Below are 11,038 nucleotides of genomic sequence, written 5' to 3'. Positions count from 1 at the left end.
ATAAATTCCTTTACTCAAATAATAATTATATTCAATGGTTTCATAAAATACTACTAAATGAATATGGCATAGTTCTCTGAATCACCAATTTATTTATGATTCTAAAAGTAAACGTAAATTCAATTGACATCATATTCCAATACTTAGAATTTGAATAACATAGTATATATATTTAGAGACCAAAAGAAAGCTAAGAGTTGTGTGCATGTTTAGTGTATGCCTATTAAAACAAACATATATAACATTTTACTCATATTTACTCTATCTTCTTCAACATATACACTATGCATAAAGATTATTCACACCCATATTTCTTCTTTGACTATATACAAGAGCAGAAAGACAATAGATGAATATAAATACCGCGTATCAGACTAGGATCGGTATCGACGGAACTGAATCAAAGATTGTGCAGGACTTCGGTGAGTCGGATCGGTTTCAAGTGGCGACGATGGTGGCTGCGTCACAGAGAGACGAGAAAGAAGCTACTATAACGGTCGCGATCGATCGAACGTGAGGGGTGTGGTGGCTGCCAAAGTCACTGGTTAAATAAACATAAGGTCGGGTTCGAAAGAAACAAGGATTGGGTGATCGTGGTACCTGTTCGTGAATCGGAGATCTCAGGCGACTAAACCAATGGCGGCAGACGGCGGGGGTGCGACGGCGTGTGATTATAGCAGACAATGAATAGAGATGGTCGTAGTTCGTGAGTCGGAGACGCTAATCACAAGCTTCGAACTAGGTGTGGCGGGGATCCCGGTGGTTGTGCGGCGAGGCGGTCACGGCGGAGTGAGGCAACTGGTACCCGTAGCGTGGCTCTGACTGGTTTGGATTGACGATGGTGGTGACATCGACAGTTGCAGACGACTGGCAAAGGTGCACGTAGGGGGTAAGGTTTCCGCCGGAACTTCTTAGCACGGAAGCAACATGTTTGAGAGAAAGATTTGTGAAAAGCGATTGACGGTTCAAGGGTTTTAAATATTTGTCAAAACATACGGAATACACAAAGGATTGACATCCCGATTTCTCCGATGAGTTTGTTGCAAATATTATAAAATATAGCTATAGAGATAAAGAAAAAGGTTGCCGCAATATCGGACTTCGAAACTGTAATTTTGAAAGATGGTTGTGAAGTGTGCTTAATCAATATTATATCTCATACTCTTTTGTTATTCAGTTACGTAACAACAAAAATCATATGCATAGCATTTTTTTTTAATTTATTTATTTAGCAACTTATACTTATCTCACAAATTTGATTATCCATAACATATAGACTTTTTAATCTATTATATTAGTATGGATATTAATATTAATATTATCATTATTATTTTAAATCCAAATTTCTAGATATTACAATTCTTCCCCTCTAAAAAAAAAATTTCGTCCTCGAAAATGCTAAGCACGGATACGAACGATCTCAATCATAACGGACACGGAAAAGACTTAACACATAACAAACATTTAGACATCATACATATTAAGGTACGAAGTTTCTGAGACGGCAAATAAACGAATACTAAATCAAATCAAAATAAGTTTCTCTAAAAGGAGCAGATAAACTAGAGGATACTCTAAAGCAGTAGACAAGGACTTCAAATACTTAGCAGATAAAAGAGATAAAACATACATACACACTTAATTATCAAAAGTTTAGACAAATAATCTAAGAATTGATCATCAAATTCTATGTAGAATTTTTATTCGTTTTATTATAAAAAATATAACCTTTATCTTCAAATATTACAAATTTACCCACTACAAAAAAAAAAAAAAAAAAAAATTGTCCTCAAATTGTTAAAGTATGGATGATGAGCAAATTTAGATATAACAGTTACGAAATGAATTTTAAACATTGTATACTTTTATATGAAACATGCTAAAGTGTGGAGTTCTGAGACGGTCAAACGCATACTAAATAAATTCAAATTCAAAAATAACAAAACAAGTAGAGTGAGATTTAGAATGCTGAGACACAACAATTTCGGGTACATACTAATCTACACAATAAGAGTCCAAAAGCACACATATGTACCTGTAATTCACGATTATGTTCGCGACCATAATTGTCAATTACCTTACATAAGTGTCCTAACGGTCCTATTATCACGCATCTCAATGACCTATTAAAATTGTAAAGAAAGCTAGTATGGCGATAAACAAATTTAGCAATAGTTCTAAAAACAAATACTAAAGCGAACACCAGGACAAAAAAGACAACAAACTAACGAGTACGAAAATTGATCAGAAGTTGAAATCCTAACTCAACGTCTACCCATAACCTCACACGTTTAGTTTTTAAGGTTTAAGTTTTCTACAGGAAAGAGCCTTGGCTCTGATACCATAATTGTAACACCCCAACCTAGACAGGCTGACGTGTCACTCATACAGATATCAAAACTAAAACCAATCCATAACGTTGAAAACAAAGGATCCTAATTACTTTTTCATTACATTACCGAAATAAAAAAAATATTTATCTTCAGAACACTCTTCACTTATTCCCCACGTTCCCCAAATTACCTGTCAAACACATAAGACAAACACAAGAAAAAAACTACGGCTGAGCCAAAAAGTTGCTCAGTAACGGAGAAATCAACAGTAAAAGCAAGGCAGGCATACGGAAGCAAAACGGATCGGTACTGACACTAACAAATACAAAAGATGGCACTGAAACAAGTACTTTTATAACTTGAATCCCAAAACTTATACTGAACAGATAACAGATACTGAACATAATCAGATGCATATAATCATACCAAACATATCATAACAGAGACAAGACATACGTGACAACATATAACAATAAAACAAGTCACGTAATATAGAAGCACCCACGAGCCTAAACTGAGGCATACATGGCACTAGTCCATGTGCCGAGATGGTGCATGTAGGCGTACAAACATTATTCCATCTCAACAGGAGTCAGGAGTCAGGAGTCAGGAGTCAGGAGTCAGAGCTAAGATCGATCTATTCGCCTCTAGGGGCCATGTGCTACACAAGCACAAACTAGAAACGCCGTGAACTTTAGTTACGCACCGTCACGATGAGTGCCATGTCGTTGACGCCCCAACGACAAGTCAGAAGCGCTCGGGTGACAGAGTACAAAGCCGTATCAGAAATAAAATATATTTTGACATAAGTTTAGAGGGAACATGCAATAACGAGCACAAAGTATAAAGTCTATTGCATGCTACAATATATACTAATTACGAAACAGAAACAACCAGCGAAAACAACCGTACTACAAAATAACGGACTTGAATAAAAATACTATGATGTCAAGAAAAGGAATCCGTACATTGACAGCGAAAATCGTGACGAGACCTAAGCTTGACTCAAACGTCACGACACCCTACAATAAATTTATGTTCCAAGTTACATTTATTTCATTATTATCCTTTTAATTGGTATTTCTCTTTCAAACGTAAGAATTTATATAAGTTTTCCTTATGCTTTGGCAAAAGTAGGATATATTTTATTCGTCATCTATATACAAAGATAGAATGATTACAAGTGATTTCATGATAAACAGTTTAAAATAGTATTTGGTGGATAAATCAAATTGTAATATAAATTCCTTTACTCAAATAATAATTATATTCAATGGTTTCATAAAATACTACTAAATGAATATGGCATAGTTCTCTGAATCACCAATTTATTTATGATTCTAAAAGTAAACGTAAATTCAATTGACATCATATTCCAATACTTAGAATTTGAATAACATAGTATATATATTTAGAGACCAAAAGAAAGCTAAGAGTTGTGTGCATGTTTAGTGTATGCCTATTAAAACAAACATATATAACATTTTACTCATATTTACTCTATCTTCTTCAACATATACACTATGCATAAAGATTATTCACACCCATATTTCTTCTTTGACTATATACAAGAGCAGAAAGACAATAGATGAATATAAATACCGCGTATCAGACTAGGATCGGTATCGACGGAACTGAATCAAAGATTGTGCAGGACTTCGGTGAGTCGGATCGGTTTCAAGTGGCGACGATGGTGGCTGCGTCACAGAGAGACGAGAAAGAAGCTACTATAACGGTCGCGATCGATCGAACGTGAGGGGTGTGGTGGCTGCCAAAGTCACTGGTTAAATAAACATAAGGTCGGGTTCGAAAGAAACAAGGATTGGGTGATCGTGGTACCTGTTCGTGAATCGGAGATCTCAGGCGACTAAACCAATGGCGGCAGACGGCGGGGGTGCGACGGCGTGTGATTATAGCAGACAATGAATAGAGATGGTCGTAGTTCGTGAGTCGGAGACGCTAATCACAAGCTTCGAACTAGGTGTGGCGGGGATCCCGGTGGTTGTGCGGCGAGGCGGTCACGGCGGAGTGAGGCAACTGGTACCCGTAGCGTGGCTCTGACTGGTTTGGATTGACGATGGTGGTGACATCGACAGTTGCAGACGACTGGCAAAGGTGCACGTAGGGGGTAAGGTTTCCGCCGGAACTTCTTAGCACGGAAGCAACATGTTTGAGAGAAAGATTTGTGAAAAGCGATTGACGGTTCAAGGGTTTTAAATATTTGTCAAAACATACGGAATACACAAAGGATTGACATCCCGATTTCTCCGATGAGTTTGTTGCAAATATTATAAAATATAGCTATAGAGATAAAGAAAAAGGTTGCCGCAATATCGGACTTCGAAACTGTAATTTTGAAAGATGGTTGTGAAGTGTGCTTAATCAATATTATATCTCATACTCTTTTGTTATTCAGTTACGTAACAACAAAAATCATATGCATAGCATTTTTTTTTAATTTATTTATTTAGCAACTTATACTTATCTCACAAATTTGATTATCCATAACATATAGACTTTTTAATCTATTATATTAGTATGGATATTAATATTAATATTATCATTATTATTTTAAATCCAAATTTCTAGATATTACAATTCTTCCCCTCTAAAAAAAAATTTTCGTCCTCGAAAATGCTAAGCACGGATACGAACGATCTCAATCATAACGGACACGGAAAAGACTTAACACATAACAAACATTTAGACATCATACATATTAAGGTACGAAGTTTCTGAGACGGCAAATAAACGAATACTAAATCAAATCAAAATAAGTTTCTCTAAAAGGAGCAGATAAACTAGAGGATACTCTAAAGCAGTAGACAAGGACTTCAAATACTTAGCAGATAAAAGAGATAAAACATACATACACACTTAATTATCAAAAGTTTAGACAAATAATCTAAGAATTGATCATCAAATTCTATGTAGAATTTTTATTCGTTTTATTATAAAAAATATAACCTTTATCTTCAAATATTACAAATTTACCCACTACAAAAAAAAAAAAAAAAAAAAAATTGTCCTCAAATTGTTAAAGTATGGATGATGAGCAAATTTAGATATAACAGTTACGAAATGAATTTTAAACATTGTATACTTTTATATGAAACATGCTAAAGTGTGGAGTTCTGAGACGGTCAAACGCATACTAAATAAATTCAAATTCAAAAATAACAAAACAAGTAGAGTGAGATTTAGAATGCTGAGACACAACAATTTCGGGTACATACTAATCTACACAATAAGAGTCCAAAAGCACACATATGTACCTGTAATTCACGATTATGTTCGCGACCATAATTGTCAATTACCTTACATAAGTGTCCTAACGGTCCTATTATCACGCATCTCAATGACCTATTAAAATTGTAAAGAAAGCTAGTATGGCGATAAACAAATTTAGCAATAGTTCTAAAAACAAATACTAAAGCGAACACCAGGACAAAAAAGACAACAAACTAACGAGTACGAAAATTGATCAGAAGTTGAAATCCTAACTCAACGTCTACCCATAACCTCACACGTTTAGTTTTTAAGGTTTAAGTTTTCTACAGGAAAGAGCCTTGGCTCTGATACCATAATTGTAACACCCCAACCTAGACAGGCTGACGTGTCACTCATACAGATATCAAAACTAAAACCAATCCATAACGTTGAAAACAAAGGATCCTAATTACTTTTTCATTACATTACCGAAATAAAAAAAAATATTTATCTTCAGAACACTCTTTACTTATTCCCCACGTTCCCCAAATTACCTGTCAAACACATAAGACAAACACAAGAAAAAAACTACGGCTGAGCCAAAAAGTTGCTCAGTAACGGAGAAATCAACAGTAAAAGCAAGGCAGGCATACGGAAGCAAAACGGATCGGTACTGACACTAACAAATACAAAAGATGGCACTGAAACAAGTACTTTTATAACTTGAATCCCAAAACTTATACTGAACAGATAACAGATACTGAACATAATCAGATGCATATAATCATACCAAACATATCATAACAGAGACAAGACATACGTGACAACATATAACAATAAAACAAGTCACGTAATATAGAAGCACCCACGAGCCTAAACTGAGGCATACATGGCACTAGTCCATGTGCCGAGATGGTGCATGTAGGCGTACAAACATTATTCCATCTCAACAGGAGTCAGGAGTCAGGAGTCAGGAGTCAGGAGTCAGAGCTAAGATCGATCTATTCGCCTCTAGGGGCCATGTGCTACACAAGCACAAACTAGAAACGCCGTGAACTTTAGTTACGCACCGTCACGATGAGTGCCATGTCGTTGACGCCCCAACGACAAGTCAGAAGCGCTCGGGTGACAGAGTACAAAGCCGTATCAGAAATAAAATATATTTTGACATAAGTTTAGAGGGAACATGCAATAACGAGCACAAAGTATAAAGTCTATTGCATGCTACAATATATACTAATTACGAAACAGAAACAACCAGCGAAAACAACCGTACTACAAAATAACGGACTTGAATAAAAATACTATGATGTCAAGAAAAGGAATCCGTACATTGACAGCGAAAATCGTGACGAGACCTAAGCTTGACTCAAACGTCACGACACCCTACAATAAATTTATGTTCCAAGTTACATTTATTTCATTATTATCCTTTTAATTGGTATTTCTCTTTCAAACGTAAGAATTTATATAAGTTTTCCTTATGCTTTGGCAAAAGTAGGATATATTTTATTCGTCATCTATATACAAAGATAGAATGATTACAAGTGATTTCATGATAAACAGTTTAAAATAGTATTTGGTGGATAAATCAAATTGTAATATAAATTCCTTTACTCAAATAATAATTATATTCAATGGTTTCATAAAATACTACTAAATGAATATGGCATAGTTCTCTGAATCACCAATTTATTTATGATTCTAAAAGTAAACGTAAATTCAATTGACATCATATTCCAATACTTAGAATTTGAATAACATAGTATATATATTTAGAGACCAAAAGAAAGCTAAGAGTTGTGTGCATGTTTAGTGTATGCCTATTAAAACAAACATATATAACATTTTACTCATATTTACTCTATCTTCTTCAACATATACACTATGCATAAAGATTATTCACACCCATATTTCTTCTTTGACTATATACAAGAGCAGAAAGACAATAGATGAATATAAATACCGCGTATCAGACTAGGATCGGTATCGACGGAACTGAATCAAAGATTGTGCAGGACTTCGGTGAGTCGGATCGGTTTCAAGTGGCGACGATGGTGGCTGCGTCACAGAGAGACGAGAAAGAAGCTACTATAACGGTCGCGATCGATCGAACGTGAGGGGTGTGGTGGCTGCCAAAGTCACTGGTTAAATAAACATAAGGTCGGGTTCGAAAGAAACAAGGATTGGGTGATCGTGGTACCTGTTCGTGAATCGGAGATCTCAGGCGACTAAACCAATGGCGGCAGACGGCGGGGGTGCGACGGCGTGTGATTATAGCAGACAATGAATAGAGATGGTCGTAGTTCGTGAGTCGGAGACGCTAATCACAAGCTTCGAACTAGGTGTGGCGGGGATCCCGGTGGTTGTGCGGCGAGGCGGTCACGGCGGAGTGAGGCAACTGGTACCCGTAGCGTGGCTCTGACTGGTTTGGATTGACGATGGTGGTGACATCGACAGTTGCAGACGACTGGCAAAGGTGCACGTAGGGGGTAAGGTTTCCGCCGGAACTTCTTAGCACGGAAGCAACATGTTTGAGAGAAAGATTTGTGAAAAGCGATTGACGGTTCAAGGGTTTTAAATATTTGTCAAAACATACGGAATACACAAAGGATTGACATCCCGATTTCTCCGATGAGTTTGTTGCAAATATTATAAAATATAGCTATAGAGATAAAGAAAAAGGTTGCCGCAATATCGGACTTCGAAACTGTAATTTTGAAAGATGGTTGTGAAGTGTGCTTAATCAATATTATATCTCATACTCTTTTGTTATTCAGTTACGTAACAACAAAAATCATATGCATAGCATTTTTTTTTAATTTATTTATTTAGCAACTTATACTTATCTCACAAATTTGATTATCCATAACATATAGACTTTTTAATCTATTATATTAGTATGGATATTAATATTAATATTATCATTATTATTTTAAATCCAAATTTCTAGATATTACAAAGATAATCTCTTAAAAAGTGCAAAAGTGTGGAAATTATCAAAGGTTACATTAAAGGCGAGTCGGATCCAAGTGATTCATCTTGTATATCTGTTTTATTTTATTTTTATTTTCAGCATTTTGGTTTTTATTTTTCATGTTTAAAACCTTTTCTAAAAATTTTGATTTGATTAGACGTTGAGGATAAACCGATACTAAAAGCTCTTGTGTCTTTGGACGAGCTCGGTATCTTACCAACGCTATACTACGCTCATGATGGGTGCACTTGCCCATGTGTGTGTTTAGTGTTAGTAGAATATCGTGTTTTATAAATTTAAAACTTGACTAATGTGTAAAACGGGCTTAAATTATCAATAAAAACAAAACACACCTTACACACACCAGAGAGAAATATAACAAAATCACACACACATATATATATATATATATATATATATATATATATATATATATATATATATATATATATATATAGGTAAAGGGTACTGTACAAATTCCCTTATCCTACATTACGTACGCTACAATCTCAGCCGTCCGATCATCTTCCCGCAATGAAAATCACATGTTGTTTTTTTTTTTTGTAATAATTTCGCATGTGATAAATTTGATGAAATAGCAGGTGTTTTTTTGTAACAATTTCGCATGTGTTAATTCAATTTCGCATGTGATAATTTTGATGAAATAGAAGGTTGTTTTTTTGTAACAATTTCGCATGTGGTAATTCAATTTCGCATGTGATAATTTTGATGAAATAGCAGGTTGTGTTTTTGTAACAATTTCGCATGTGATAATTTTGATGAAATAGCATGTTGTTTTTTGTAACAATTTCGCATGTGTAAGTTTTGATGAAATCGCATGTTAAAAAACAAAAATGCGAAATTGTTACAAAAAAACAACATGCGAATTCAATGCGGGAAGATGATCGGACGGCTGAGATTGTAGCGTACGTAATGTACGATAAGCGCATTTGTACGTTAACCTACCCCCCCTATATATATATATATATATATATATATATATATATATATATATATATATATATATATATATATATATATATATATATATATATATATAGGGGACCGCTAAAATGAAAACCACCTCCGGTTGTAAGAACCATGAGAACTACACAGTACGGGGCGAGTTGGACCAAAATTTGTTTTCATAAACGTAGATGCGTGTATTATAAACACATTTGTAAAAAAAAAATCAAAAAAAAAAATGTTGTGTGTGTAGTTTTGAGCACCACAAGTTTGTGTTTACGGGTACCGTAAAAAATTTACGGTACCCGTAAACACAAACTTGTGGTGCTCAAAATTACACACATGACATTTTTTTATTGATTTTTTTCACAAATGTGTTTATAATAGACGCATCTACGTTTATGAAAATTTTTTTTGGTCCAACTCGCCCCGGATCAAAAAGTTCTCATGGTTCTTACAACTGGAGGTGGTTTTCATTTTAGCGGTCCCCTATATATATAGTGGGGATCCTACGAAAAGTGTGTTTTTCCTAGAAAGTGTAGGAAGCGATCTGGGCCATCAGATGAGTGTGTTTAATGGTTTCGTAATATCTATATCTGTGTTATATAGTTAGAGACTTTTAATATATTAAGGGTATTTTGGTAATTGGACGTGTTTTAAATCAGTTAAGAAACCGTCATATCAATAACCATTCCCTCATTTCACGCGATTTCTCCTCTCTCTCTAAACCCACCTCCAAAAACCTCAAGATTTCCCCTCTCTCTAATATTAATATACTGGCGCCTGCTTCGACGGTGGTGATGCGACTGCGGTTGAAGAAGTTGATCGGACGGTGACTGATTCGTCGGCGAACGCATCGCCGGTGACTAAATCGTCGGTGAAAGTAACGCCGATGATGCAGAGGAGACGGAGGGAGAGGAAGGTTCCGTCTATGATATTGGCATTATGAATCATCACATGATATAGGAATAATATCTTTACTTTTCATGGATTTCGAACCACTCATGTTGAATGGCAATTATGGGGTCTCTCACAAGATCATCATCGACACAGATCCCAGCATTGGTAATCTTCTTTTTCATCTGGGTTTCCTTTTCATCTCCAGAGACATTGTGATTTTTTCCTCAATTATCGCATTGAATTAGGAAGAACTTGGTTACTATCACTTGATAAATTTTATCATGGTTGGTGGGTTTCGTATTGGCAGATCCAGATTTGTTTTCAAGATTGAATATTATGCATAATGTCACTTAGAATAGGAATTGAATTGTATGCACCATTAGAGTTGTGTGTTTTATTGTAATTATGATGCGTAAATAAGTTGTGTGCAGACATTTTATTACAGTTTTAGTTGATTGTTGGTTTGATTGCTAACTTTAGTTGTTAAGGTTGATGATGACAGTGTGTTTTAAAATGACACATGTATATGTTGGGTTATAAAGGTTGATGTGTTTTACCATTTTAAGGTTGATGAAGACATTGTGTTGTAGACGAAGACACTGGGTTGTGTTGAAGACGGAGACACTGATTGGTGTTGTTATTTTTTTATTTT

The 11,038-nt window shown here is 35.2% G+C and overlaps 3 long non-coding RNA genes across 3 annotated transcripts; all 3 read right to left on the bottom strand.

The window, feature by feature from the left end:
* Nucleotides 1–235: 235 nt before the first annotated feature.
* Nucleotides 236–1,052, bottom strand: LOC118483842. Its single transcript, XR_004871883.1, has 2 exons — nt 601–1,052; nt 236–529 (listed from the first exon to the last, which is right to left on the bottom strand). It is a non-coding gene; the product is annotated as an uncharacterized LOC118483842 (long non-coding RNA).
* A 2,755-nt stretch (nt 1,053–3,807) lies between these two features.
* On the bottom strand, nt 3,808–4,624 carry LOC118483841. The gene is made up of 2 exons (XR_004871882.1): nt 4,173–4,624; nt 3,808–4,101 (listed from the first exon to the last, which is right to left on the bottom strand). It is a non-coding gene; the product is annotated as an uncharacterized LOC118483841 (long non-coding RNA).
* Nucleotides 4,625–7,381: 2,757 nt separating this feature from the next.
* Nucleotides 7,382–8,198, bottom strand: LOC118483840. The gene is made up of 2 exons (XR_004871881.1): nt 7,747–8,198; nt 7,382–7,675 (listed from the first exon to the last, which is right to left on the bottom strand). It is a non-coding gene; the product is annotated as an uncharacterized LOC118483840 (long non-coding RNA).
* Nucleotides 8,199–11,038: the final 2,840 nt, after the last annotated feature.

This window comes from Helianthus annuus, chromosome 11 (genome assembly GCF_002127325.2).
Source record: "Helianthus annuus cultivar XRQ/B chromosome 11, HanXRQr2.0-SUNRISE, whole genome shotgun sequence".
NCBI classification, from domain to species: Eukaryota; Viridiplantae; Streptophyta; class Magnoliopsida; order Asterales; family Asteraceae; genus Helianthus; species Helianthus annuus.
Note: the sequence above shows the minus strand (reverse complement) of the source record. Positions and strands in the feature narration are given on the sequence as shown.